The sequence below is a fragment of the Amphiprion ocellaris genome, chromosome 3 (genome assembly GCF_022539595.1).
Source record: "Amphiprion ocellaris isolate individual 3 ecotype Okinawa chromosome 3, ASM2253959v1, whole genome shotgun sequence".
NCBI lineage: Eukaryota > Metazoa > Chordata > Actinopteri > Pomacentridae > Amphiprion > Amphiprion ocellaris.
This window is the reverse complement of record NC_072768.1, coordinates 9,236,292-9,250,679: the sequence shown is the minus strand read 5'-3', so window position 1 is coordinate 9,250,679 and position 14,388 is coordinate 9,236,292. Positions and strand designations below refer to the sequence as shown.

Genomic DNA, 14,388 nt, shown 5'->3' with positions numbered 1-14,388 from the left:
CAAACAAAACAAAATGTCAGCTGACATGTATGGCAGACTAGCCACTAGTCATATAATCAGCAGCCAGTTAGCTATGCTTAGCATAAAGGTGCAAACAGTTAGGCTAGTGCTGTCCAAATTGGAGAAAAAAAGCCAGTAGCTAGGACATCATGGTTGTTTAATCTATTCAAATCATGTGGATCTGTAGAAAAAAAATACAGGTAAAAAAGAACACTTGTGATTTTATGGGAGGTTATAAGCTGGACATGTTCTTGGCGAGGCCAGTGACCAGAAGTTGTCATTTATTTACTTTCTTTTCAGATTTCTTCCAGTAAATTCTGCATATTTATTACATGTACACACATTATACAGATATTGAATGTCTTACCTGAGTGAAGAAGCATAGGAGAAGATGGCAGCTGGCACATGGCAACATCGCCAACGACACCTATTAGAGAGACATGGGGGATGCACATGAGGAGAAAAAAGACAGTCAGAAAAGAACCCGACTGTTATTATTAAAAGGACAGAGCAGGGGGTTGACTGCTGACCCTTCTCACTGGGAGCTCTGATGCAGAGTAGCATCTGACAGACAACCCTATTTCACCTCTGACCTGCTCAACAGTGAGTAGGTTGCAAACACACCACCACCACCACACTCCTCTCCTGTTTCCCATCCTCCGTCTCCTCCAAGCCATGTTCCCGGCATCCTTTCCTCACCCCCCTCTTCTCCCCATCTTCCTCCCTCTCTCCCCATTTATTTCCACCTCCCTTACACCCTCCACAGCCCTCGCTCTCCCCCTAACAGGCAGGGCTGCTGTGGATGACACGTATCCAGCTGAGAGCAGCCATGCAGGGTCGATGGACCGCGGTACACTGAGAGGAGAGATAGCCCACAACCCATCGCTCTGTGTGTGTGTGTGTGTGTGTGTGTGTGTGTGTGTGTGTGTGTGTGTGTGTGTGTGTGTGTGTGTGTGTGTGTGTGTGTGTGTGTGTGTGTGTGTGTGTGTGTTATGCTTCTACTGTGTGTGCACGCTTGTTTATCGGTCTATAACAAAACTCACAGAATTCACAGCTGCACCAGTGACGTGCATCTCACAGTATGAGAAGACACTGTATGTGCATATTTGGGTGACTTCTTTCTTTTTCTTTTTCTAAAGAAAGAAAAATGAGCAGTTGGGTAACAGGAGCTTTGTTTTATCAGAACAACACCTTATTAGACCTGTCTACTGTCAGAGGATTATCAGTTAATTCATCAACAGCTTTCCGTGTTTCATTCTCTTCCCATCTCTCCCTCTTCATTTTAGCGAATAAAGCCAAATAACTCCAGTCCTACTCATTAGTGCTGAGGGAGTTCAAGGGACATGAATTTTAAAAGACAGGATGTGTGTAGTCCTTGTCAAAATGTGTGGAAAATGGACTACTTTTATTTTAACCCTCACAGAAGTATTACGTGTGTGTGTGTGTGTGTGTGTGTGTGTGTGTGTGTGTGTGTGTGTGTGTGTGTGTGTGTGTGTGTGTGTGTGTGTGTGTGTGTGTGTGTGTTTGTAAAGTATATGTGCGCAGACATGGTGTCCCAGACTTCTGACAGTCTTAACGGGTGCAATGGGCTGTGACCATTAATTATTTACGAAGCGCGTTTTAGGCAGGAAAGACTGATGATCCATAAATAGGACAGAAAGATCTCACAAAATATAACAACCAAACAGGCAACGAGACATGATGCACAACCCTCTGTCCTTTTAATGTAAGCACGCCAGTCCACATGATGAAAAGAAATATACAAAACTGAAAATAAAAGACTAAATGTTGAATGGCAGTGGGTCTTTGGGTGTGTGATGACAGCTAACTTTGGTTAAACCCCCTTAATCACAATTTACCAATCAAAATTAATAATCAGACCCTCTGAGCTCAGCCTTTCCAGTATTGATTAATCAGTCTCTTCCATGACCCGCATCAGGTGCGCAGGTTAAAGGCCCTATCACAGTAGACACATAGAAATTGATTTCCTGGACCTTACAGACAGCTGAAATTGAAAAGATTTAACCACACAGCATTGATTTTTGCTTAACTACAGAACTGCAGTTTCACATTGTGTAGTGCACAATCCACATGCTGTTCCAGATAAAGGAGTACATTTATAATGAAAACTGGATTAACCCATATAAGAAGTAGTGTGCTTCAGGGGCACACAGGCTAAACTGCGCTCTCATGTGCAGTGGGTACTCCAAAAGGATTCTCCACTAAAAGAGCTTTAAAGCTTTGAGCACCACACTAAGTCTACAGTGGGAGTGCTCAGCATTCTGGAGTATTTTATTCAGTACATTTTACTACAGTGAGTGATTTTTCCAAATTAATTAACTGTGAAAGTGCTAAAACCGAATGGAAATGAATCGATAATTCAGATTTTATGGCAGGCCCATCATTCATTCAAGTTATGTGTCTGGTTAAGATGCAGATTTTCTGCCTGTCTTTGCTGTATCATGTTAAAATTAATATGTTTGGGATGGTTGGTTGTGCAAAGCACCAATTTGAAGAGGTCCCCCTGCACTGTGGGAAACAGCGTTGGACATTTTTTACGTCGCTCTGCCATTTTATAGACCAAAACTGGAAGAAATAATTTAGAGATTAATCTACAGCGTTGTGAAAGTAGTTGTATCTTTTATGCCTTCCCACAGAGTTTCAATCAGATGTCTTCATAGCCCTCACAGTGTGTATTCCCTGAGTTTTGGTGGTCCATAGCTCATCTGACGTGGCATGATTAAAAATGGCTGCTCAGCCTAAAAACAGACCAGTGTTGGGAAATGTGTGAAAGCATTCATCAGATCCGCATTTCATCACTGTACAAGGCAGTGGGCTTGTCAGGAGGAGAATTACCCCTCTGTGGACGGCATCTATCAACTTAACTGTCATGTAATGACCCTGGGAGACATCATGGAGCATCAGTCAACCCCTCTTTGTCACAGGTCTTGCTGCATCCTGCTTAATTCATGTTCACACACCCGCCAGTCTGTCGTCACCGTGGTCGATACATGAGGTACACGGAGCATTAATGGACAGGTAGGGAGCAGTGGCCATGGGCTGTTGACCACACTATATCTCAGGCAGTTAGTCAGACAAATACATATAATTTGCTTGGACAGAGACAAAAGCCTCTTCGGTAGAAGTAATGTTGGTTGGTTTAGACTGATTCAGGTTAGGTGGTGATGTGTAAAAACCAATTACTGCAGTCATTCCTCACTAATTATTAGGATTTAAATGACAAACTTTCTAAATTTGCTCTCTCACATCAGCCCTGGACTCTTCTTTATCGTAATTGTGGGACTTAGAGTTCCCACTGCAGCGCAATAAGTTCAACCTATTGTAGTTAAACACAAACCATTTAATTTATTTAAAGTGACAAAACAGTTATTTTACACTATCAGAAAGGACAATTTTGTGTTTTGTTGACTTGTGACATTGCCGGTTATAAAACAAGTATTTAAAAACTGCATTCAGGTTGTCATGTATCTTTCCATATTTATCAATTCATTAGGTTATGAGGACAAAACAACGGGAAAAAATGGAGGTTTCATATGCGATTCTACTGCAGCTGGACAATGCTTTGAGCACATATGTGTAAATACTGACTGAAGCTGAAGTGAAGATTTGCACCGTGAGTATGTGTTCATGAGTTCATTGTGTCAATTGTTTAATGCTGCAATTAAAACACAACTGTCCGTGGGCTTCTTTCTTTTCTGACCGTAGTTAAATGGTTGTTATGTCAGTCAGTTAATTACAAAAGCTAAGTGAATCGAAAAGCAACTTAACTTTCAGGCAAAGCACATTAAATTACCCTTACTTTTTTTTTAGATAGTTAAATTTGTCATGGGATACTTGGCCATATCCCAGGACCCCCTTAATGTGAGAAACAATACAGGCACAGATTTACATTTAATCACATAAAAAGTCCAAATTCTAGTTCTGACTTCTCGCACAATGCCCTATATATAATATCATTTATTGATTATTTCAGGATGACATTCACAGCTCACATGTGGTTCCCAGGTGAGTGGCAGATGCCCACACAGCGGTGAGCGAGAAAAGGCTGAGTGGTTGGATAGAGGGAGTTCGACCTGAGCATTAGGAGAGAATATCCAGGGTAATTGTCATACCTGATGCAATAGGAGAGAAATATTGCCAAACTTATTGTGCCTGTAATGTGATCACAACCTGGAGGACAGCGTGTGACAGAAAGTAGTGCATTGCTACAAAATGCATAGGAATCTATTCATGCTGGAAATTCTGGCTTTGTTTATGAGCACCACTAGATTTTTATTCTTCTTTTGATTAAGAACATTTGTGGTGTGGAGTAATGATTTGCTTTTCTTCCAAAAGTGAACATCAACCGCTGGAAGGCTTTATTTATATTGATTATTGTGTGTTATGTAATCCCTTGTTTACTCCATTTCAACAGTTATGACACAAAAATAAACAAATCCACTCATTCATTCATGTAACAATGCAACATTTAGCATCTAAAATTGGAAATTGCTGACCTCTGACTTCACTGTCATAACTATTGGTGTGTGTGAATCATACGTTTAGTAATGCTAGTAATAAATATACACAAAATGCACATTGAGTCTGGAATCTTGCATTCAAAACATTATCAAATAGGATACAAAACACTAAGATACATAGTTCTAAATGTTTTTACTTGTATTTTCTATTTGTTCAATATCCATTCCAAATCCTGACCCAGTTCTGGATCTTCATCTGGCCATTATCTTGCTGATCATTATTATTATCTATCTCAGCTATCATTTAAATCAGCTGTTATCAGATAACAAATGACCAACATATTAATCAGACATTAAAAGCTTTTTATATCTGCACATTGTAGGTTCAATGAAAGGCACTTTGTATGAATAGTAGCCACTGCATGACCAGTGAGCCACCTTTCACTATCCTTCTTACACTCATACACACAGTTTCCCTCCTCAGGATCATCATTTATTAACGAGTCTGATCTCTCTCTGAGACACACCATCACAGCTGTACATCCCACTGCCCTTTCACTGCCTCATCCCCAGAGTGCACGTGTGTGTGTGTGTGTGTGTGTGTGTGTGTGTGTGTGTGTGTGTGTGTGTGTGTGTGTGTGTGTGTGTGTGTGTGTGTGTGTGTGTGTGAGAGTGTGAGAGTGTGTGTGTGAGTGTGTGTGTGAGTGAGTGTGTGCAGATGCAGGGAAGGGGGAGATGTCAGTGAACACGCATTGTAGTGCTACCACAGTGTATGTTTGTGCATGCTGCTAAGTGTGTGTATGTGTGTGTGTGTGTGTGGAACAGTGTACGATGTGACTGTAGTTAACGATGAGAGGTGAGCTGAGGGATGCAGCAGCGATCTCCAGACACATGCCTGTTTCGTCACTGGAGCATAACAGTGTAAGGAACATGTAGAGGACAGCAGCGGTATTTTTTCATAAATACCGGAGAAGCCAAGAACTTCGGGAGGCATTCACAGAACAGAATAAAGGATCTGTTTTTCTATTAATGACAATACTCCCAATGCTGATTACCAAAACACAGGAAGCAAATAACCATACAAAAACACTACAGACAAAAACAAAATAAAAATATGAAGTATTCTAAAAACTAAACTTCCAAGCAAAAATGTCAGGTTAGTATCAGCATGCTTTTATGCTTTTCCCCTTTTCAATTCCATCATTTATCATTGTCTGATATCCAACAAAGTACGCGTAGGGAAAAAATTGTACATAACTTCCTAGACATGCTAACTTGCGGGGAAGAATTGAAAAATGTACAACGGAAGAATGCTGTAACTATCTTATTGACACAAGAGAACCAAGAAAAATGGCCAAAATCAATGAAGCAAAAGCCTGGATTTATTTTCTAATCCCTGGTAAGAGTCAAAAGTCCCTGCAAAATCCCACATTAGGTTTAAAGAGTGTCCCTTTTAAGACCCTTTGTAGGAAAAAAAAGCAACTACAACACGTTTTTACCTTGTGAACATCCATCCATATAGTGTTCTTTACATGCTAGAAGACATATCATGAGCAAAAGTAGAAGGCAATGACATGGCTGAGCATTTCTATCTGGAAGCTGCAGTGTGCTGATCTCAAAAGCAGGGATTCAGGCTGTGAGGTTTTCTTATTTAGCAAACCAAAGAAGTCAACTCTGCTAACTTGAGGGGTGGAGCTTTCCATATCATTATTCTTCTTTAAAATCAATTTCTAGTTTGAACATGCATGGCTGAATTATTCTAATATTGCAACTTTCCGCTGTATAGTGCAGCGGTTTTACAGACTTTGAGTAGATCTTTAGGTGAGCTGGTGTGCTCCAGCTGCAGTAAGTGAGGAGGGGTGGCTGGAGAGAGACGCAGAAACGTCATAGAGCTGCATATTCTAAAGGCATGTGTGTAGTTACATGTAAGACATTTTTAGGCACAAAGGGGTTATTTGAAGGGAAAAACAAATGTCTAAATATCTAACTTTGATATATAGTGATGAGTTTTTAGGTATTTGATCAAAGACTGGAGATGGACTTTTAAATTGGCAGATATGAACCCCTGATGCTGCTGTGAAAAAAGCATCTATATTGAGGGATAAAGTTAGAATAGTTACAAATGAGCTCAAATTTGAGCATAATAAATCTAATAGATTTAAGAGTAAATGCATACATGTGATCTCTTTGTTGGGATTGAACCTTTAATGAGGTTGTACTGGAAATTTTGTTATAATCTGTTTAATTGCAGTTTCCAAATGACACTAAGATCTTTTTATGGTGATAAAGGAAAACTATAGGAACATGAGGCTGCATAAAATGATACCTGCTCTCAACGAAAAGGTTGATTGTTGCCTAGTATTCTTTTTTGGTAGCAGGCTTTTATTTTTTTCATTCATTCGGCAGCTAGCCACTTCTTCTTCAGAGGGACTTGGAGGGCTGGAGCTGCTCCCAGCTGACACTAAGTAGAGGCCGGGAGCACGATGAGAAAGGTCGCGACTCAGTCACAGGGCTTTCACAGAGAAACAGATCACCAGTCACACTCATATTCACACCCGCGGACAATTTGGAGTCACCAGTTAACCTACATGTCTTTGGACTGTGGGAGGAGAGTGTAGCACCTGGAGGAAACCCACACAGGCAGGAGGAGAGCATAGAAACTTCACATATTTCAGGTATTTGTTTATCATATTTCATTTGGTTGTTGCGTGCATGACAAAACGCGTTGATTTTGAGTTGCCTACCTGTTCTGTTAGTGTGTTAGACTCCCCTCGACTCTGCTGAGATGAGATCCCATGTTTTCATCGCCTTGTCTTTAGTGTTGAACACACGAAACCAGAAAAAGAGAGAGAGAATAGTGTGAAAGAAGGGAAGTCAGAACTAACTATAATAACTCTAAACATGCTGCTCCATGGGATGTTAATTTCATTGTTGCCATGTATGTGCTATAAAAGACAGCTTACAATGACTTAAATAAATTGTTGAGGAATTCAGCACCATGGACAGCTACTTAAAAAAACTCTTACATGCTGACAGTGGAAACACCTGTAGGACCTGAAAACGTATTTATAGAAACATTTTTTACTGGTGACCTCAAAATTTATGATTATTGTAAAATAGGCACAAAAGCACCACTGGTAATTCACTGTCATTGTCAGCCCTTTTGTGTTTTTTGCATTCATAACTGTTTGCAAAAAACAGTTTTGCTCACAGTTGTGGTGGCATATGTCTTTGTGAATGAAAACAGGAAACTTTCATAATGGAAAACAGAATTTTTTAGTGTACAATTACAAATGTCTAATTATCAAATATACGAAAACATACATTATTATTAGCTAGTTATATGTCTGTATAGATTGTATTTACTGAGAACACTGTATAGAATTCTTAACAGTCCATGAATGACTGAAGGACTGGATTAATCAAACCAATTACTGGGACTGTGTCATTTTCTACAAACAAAAGAAACAAATATGCCATTTCAATAATTTGACACACATAGTACCATTAAAGCTAAAGTTAAAGTTATACTGAATAGTACTGTAGGAAACCCAAAATGTGAAATTAATATTGCTACAGTGACTATGCCATCTTCTTGCCAAATTATTTGTACAAGATGTACACAAGCCCTGATAGCCTTTGGTAAAATACCAGTATCCCAAAATCCAGCTGTTTCAGAAGGCTGTGTTGTAGTTGCAGCAAAATATAAGCTTATCAGATAAAATGTGTAAAGCACTGATCTGTCATTATGCCATCCAGTCTTTTGAAATATCAAAGAATTGTCCCGTTCATATTAAGGTTTCTGCTGAAAAGTTTTGTCCTTTATGGAACCTGGTAGCTGTGGCTGGCTGAAATTTATGTCAGCTGTAATGGATTTCAATTGCGACAAAATGTCCACAGAACTTCAAAAACTGCTCTTGGAGCAAAATCCACTTTTTTTCTTCGCTTTCTATCCATATGCTTGGTAGTTACTGTACTTCCAGACTCTCATATTCTCACCAATATATGGTTGAACACATTTCCATCTTTGCCGTCATGCACAATTCTACCAAGCTTTTGAGCAGGTGTGTGCAGAAAGGAGGTCACGCTGCAGGTGGTGTGTCGGAAATTTTTGGATATTTTAACAATTTGAATTTTTTTTCCAACGTAAAGATCATGATTAGAATGAGCTGGTAATAGAGGCTTGTAGAGACTGAGTGTTTGATGATCAGATAGTGTCACTAATGGTTCAGTCCAGGGGGAAACAGATGACTGGTTCCTAATCCAGTTAGTGCTGTATGATTTATCAAACAAGAACAATACATCGAATTATTGAATCAACGCATCATCATTTCACAGGAAACCATCCACCTGTGATATTCAATGATCAGCTTCTAAACTCAAAATCTCTGTTCCAACGCACACACACACCCTCCACTGTGCTGTTGATGCTAACGATGAGGTGCTCCACTGCATGCAGTACAGAATCCACTGAGTGGTGCTTTGTGGCAGCTACAAGGCCATTTCTACACATGTAAACACACACACACACACACACACACACACACACACACACACACACACACACACACACACACACACACACACACACACACACACAGATGCACAATCACATGCTCATGTAAGCACATTTACCAGCACAAAAATGCTGAAACTCAAGGCCAAATCCATTCACCATCAAAAATTGTCCTGTGACTTGCGCACAGGTTCTTATTCTCCTCTACTACACGTGCACAAACACACAAACACACACACATATATATAAGTATGTAAACACATCTTTAAGCTTTAACAAGGCCACCAAATACCCACCCACACTTGCGAGCCTCTCCTACACCATGTTTGACCCTCCACTGACACACACTGAGATTCTCACTGACGTACAGTTTGTACATAATCACACACCATGTATGAAATTAGATTTAATTATGCAACAAGTTACAGCAACGAGTTGGGCTGAAACATATGAAATCTGTTTATAAACCACAAACACGTTGCATTGTATCAGTAAAGCATAAATTGGAAGCATACCAATGCAATACAGATTTTAGTTTTAGATTCCAAAATCACAAAATAAATATACAGGTATCTGATGCTACTCTGTAAAAAACAAGTAATTGCCATTTTACACACGCTAATGCACACGTAACATGTTGACCCCACCCCTAAAAACTGGAAAAATTGCCAAATTCTATGTCATATTCATTAAATTCTAAATTTTAATTAATGCCTCACAACAACATAGTATTCATTTTATTATTATCATGTTACATATATTATTATTATTTGCATGACTCCTATAGGCTCAAGCTTCTCAGACATCTAGCGGTACAGGCGCTGCCCACCCCTCCTTTGAGTAAATGTTTGTTCTTTCACTCCTCTCTAACAGAGCACATAAAGAACAGCGTTAATTTGAAATTCTCATTACTCCTAATCTAGTCAGCCTAAAGTCAGATGTTAATATTATATGTTAATATTATAATTCCAGTACAGATTTAGACATAGTGTATAATTACTACAAAGAAAAATAGCATCAATACTTTGATAAATTTTGCATAATTTTTATTTTAATGCAAGTCTGTCTCCAGTAACACAAGAACATGATGTCACACTTGTCTGCTGCATATTTCAGTAACATTTGACCGTTTGATTGAGGAAAACAGAAACAAGGTGCATCAACACCAACTCAGAGTTATTCATTGACTGATCAGCACATCAGTGCATACCTCATCATGGGTGGTGTTGCGTAGGAGATATTGTCTGAACACCATCCCAAGTGTGCATCAATGTGCTCTCCAAGAGGAAATAAACTACACATTACACAACAAAATGTGAGCATAACTAAAACTATTGCTTCAAAAAATAAAGAAAATAACAGGTAAGGTCACTCTAAGCTCACTCTTGAGGGTGATAAAGACACACCTGCTCTACAGGAATACCACCCATGGGTCTAGTTTTTTGGCTGGTTTTCAGAATTCAGATGTGTTATTTCTAGTTGGGGTGCATGACAACACCATGGGGGGAACCACATGTGGGTGATATGAAGGAATATGTTCATCCATTAAGTAAGTCCAAGTTCTGTCACACCTCTAAGATCATCAGTGAAAAATAGAACATTTGCTGAGCCTCAGTATATGTGTAAAGTCACATTTTTCCCGCTGTACCTTCAGTAAAGCTCCATACGCCTCCCCTCTGGCGCAAGGTGTGGAGCGGTGGTTTAAAGGTAAACGGAAACTAACAACCCTGATAAACAGTGACCAAATCAGATTATCTCATCCACCTGTATGCCTGTTTCCAGAGACGCACCACCCGCCCATCTTTCCCCAGGAAGCCTAAAGCCGAGGGGCATGCCTCAGTGCGGTCTGTCTGAACCCAAATAACTTCTCCACGCAGCGTAAAATACGCAACTGCAGATACTCTTTGTTTCACCTTCTGTATCTTTATCGTGCATCTGCTGCAGAGATTAGCTACCGGGGCTTTTTTCTCTCTCTCTATCACAGTCCGAGATCACTAGCTGCATCTGATTAAAAGAAGTACACGAGAACCACGTTTATGCAGTACAACTGGGTGTTTAAATCCTGCGCAAAGTTCAAAGCAAATTGCTCCCCACCGTACGATTGGCTGACGCGCGCTTGAACGCTCCCGGACTGTCAATTTTTCACTGCACTCTGTCGCCCTAACCTGTAATCTAAGACTACAACACAACTGCCCACCGGTGAGGAATATGTTATATTTGACCTACCTTGACGACTTCGATCCTTCAAAGGTTGCGCACAAATCTTAAGCTGCTGGAAGTTTGACTTAGTCTACTCCTGATCCCTCGGAGGAGTCGCACTGAGAGAGAGGATGGGCGCCACTGCGCTGCGCGCCAGCTCCGTGAATGTGCGTGTGTGTGTGTGTGTGTGTGTGGGTGTGAGCGCGCATGCACGAGAGAGAGAGCGAGAGCGTAAGTGAGTGAGATAGAGAGAGAGAGATGGGGAGGGAAACAACAGACGTGGAGAGCTGTAGCCCCTTGCCAAAGGATGCTTCAGTCTCCTAGCAACAACAATCGATCTGGCAAGGAGACATTTTTATTGGATAAAAAGAAAACTTAGCCATTCACCCCCCTTAGCACATGTTTACCACTCAGAACAACAACTCTAGCTTCAGTGAATGAAGACAGAGAGTGAAAAGAAAGAGAGGGGGAGACATAGGTGCTCCCGGATGAATGCTGTACATGTGAGGTGCAGAGTGATGAACAGAACCCGTCTATTTGTCTGTCCTTGCAGCCTGATTGCAGACATATGTGTAGTGGTAGAGAAATTCACACCCTGTTTTTATTTCATGCAAGCTCCATTAATGTTTAAACACATTATTACACTCTGTGATGTCAGTGGCAAAGACAATCTGGGAAACAGCACTAAACATGCTGTCCATGCTTCATCTCATTCAGGCATATTTGAAGAACATGGCAGTAGCTGCATTCAGTGGTAGAGATGTAGGACATCCACCCTTTGAGCTGTTCCTAGAACTACTTATATAGATTACACTAATGTGATGCAGGGTATTATTTTTTTTAAGTTAGGTGTTTGTCTCTCTTTCCTCTATTTTCTAATTGCAAGAACAGAAAAAGTGCCCTTCAGTGGTGTGTTTGTGTGTGTTTTTGCATGTGGAAGTGTGTGTTCAACATGAACACGTGCATCTGTGCATCTTTACTTGTTTGTATGATTATGCACATGGAGTCATTAGAATGCAAGTATGCAAGTGTGCAGCTCCTATTGAACAGAAAATCCTCTTCACGCATGATTGAGTCACAGAGCGTCCTCTGTCTCTGCTCGACACGAACGCACACACAAAATGCACACTACACTGCACACACACACACACACACACACACACACACACACACACGGAGGCACTCAGACTGGAGGCCTGATTTCTGCATTGTAAAGTTAGTCAAGTGCATAGAGATACACCGTCTGAGGGCTTGCTCAGAGCAGTGTTCTGATTGCAGCTAAAGGCCACAGCATGTTGCTTCGCCTGTTTCATATGCAGATGTATTATGACGGGAAGTTTCTGGCTGCATCGGATGTTGTCCGTGTATGTGCTGCATGACGCCATATGGCGGGTAAGCTTTGGGTGTGCGGAGATTGATTAGTTGACTGAAGAAGTACGGGTAAGAGCATCCACTTCACACCTCTGTGACACACACACATGCATGGGAAAGAGGTGGGAAATGTGCACCACACACACACACACACACACACTAGTGGCCAGTGTCAGTCACAGCTTTCCTCAGACTTCATCCCTCATCCCTGCCGTTCCAGCTAGGAGATGCTGGCTACTCTAATAAAGGCCTCATTGTCTGCATGGCCTGCATATATGCAAAAAGCCCAGAAAGCCAGCTTTGTCCCATAAGGGTCGCTCAGCGAGAGAGCTTTGAGACCAGCCTTTCCACACAGACAGCACAGCCGAAAAGAGAGAAAGGAAAAAGAGGAAAATAGAAAGGAAGCAAGCAACATAGAAAGAAAGAAAGAAAGACAGAACAGAAAAGAAAGAAAGAAAGAAAAAGAATAATAACTGGCCAAGAGAGAGATGTCAACATGATAGATTGCAAATATGGACATTGTGAACCTCCCTATATGAAACTACCTACACTCATGAGGCCCCATGTGTGTCTGTGTGTGTGTGTGTCTGTGTGTGTGTGTGTTTGTGTGTGTGTGTGTGTGTGTGTGTGTGTGTGTGTGTGTGTGTGTGTGTGTGTGTGTGTGTGTGTGTGTGTGTGTGTGTGTGTGTGTGTGTTTGTGTGTGTGTGTGTGTGGAGGAATGTGACGTTTTGCCTCATCATGGTGAACTGCTCCAGCTCATGCAGCAGGAAGTGGGTCCGCTGGGATTATGTTTCTTTCGTCTGTGATTCCCCACAGATTGTTTGTGTCCCCGAGCTAATAGAATTAGCCATGCTTCATTTCCCATGGTCTTCTGTCCTGTCTTGGCCTCGTGATGGATGGAGCTTCACACAGAGGAGTGAGTGTGCTTAGAAGTGTGCCCAGTGTTGGTCGGACAACGGGTCTAGTTCCAACCACAAGCGTTCATTTGCTTTGGTCAGTGTGGTCGCTTGTGATGTGGCCAAGTGGACGAAAGTACTTTGAAAAATGTGGAGCTGTGACCTGTTATGACATTAAAATTGTTTTAGGCAATTTCCATTTAGCATATGATGAAAAAAGAACTCAATTTAAATCAAAAAGATAAATAATTGTATGTGTTTTAATCTTGGGTCAGACTCAAGGCCACAGTTTGGCAAAAATGGGAAGAAGGGCCCTGATTCGGTTGATTGCAGCTGCATTAAACATGAGCTAAAATTATTTTCCTTAAATGAGGTTATGTTTTAAGGCGGAAGGAGTCTTCAGATATTTCTGTGGGCACATTCCAGATGGGAGTGCTAAAATCTCAGGGGAGCAGCTTAACCAAGCTCTGAATTTCACTACAATGGGTATAGACTGTTATGGAATTTATGTTTGCGAGTTGCTAATAGTCTGTAGAATTAAAAACTCAGTGAGATGAATCAGATCTATTTTTTTTCCTGCTGCATGGGCGAAAGTTACACATCGTTCTCACATAAGGCCCTGTGTGGAGTCTTCCTTTAACACAGTTATGCAAAGAGAAAAACAGCAGCTGGCAGACAATGTTACCTAAGAAGGGATGCTGTTTGGAGCTCATAGTACAAGAAATTACTTTGGTTCCTGCATACACTCACATGCCATTACCTGCCTTTATATAATTTATTTCATGTGGTTGTTGCCCTTTGATGGTCTAAAGTTATACTATGTAAAGTTATACCATGGTGACCATAAGTACACTTTTGGGTTCATACACACTTACATTTCCACAATTTTTCTTGTCCTTGTGGTCATTTCACAAATACCAGCTT

General features: G+C 40.9%; 1 protein-coding gene across 2 annotated transcripts in view; it reads right to left on the bottom strand.

Moving 5' to 3' along the window:
• The window catches only part of grm3 (glutamate receptor, metabotropic 3), a 41,063-nt gene extending 29,691 nt beyond the window's left edge, over positions 1 to 11,372 (bottom strand). Inside the window, exons 1-3 of one of the 2 annotated variants that reach the window (XM_023291242.3) lie at positions 11,224 to 11,372; positions 7,226 to 7,294; positions 368 to 427 (exon numbers count right to left, since the gene is read on the bottom strand). The gene's annotated coding sequence lies outside the window, so the exon portion shown is untranslated. The remainder of the gene's footprint in view (positions 1 to 367; positions 428 to 7,225; positions 7,295 to 11,223) is intronic. The other variant, XM_035957679.2, reaches the window with a different exon arrangement.
• Positions 11,373 to 14,388: the final 3,016 nt, after the last annotated feature.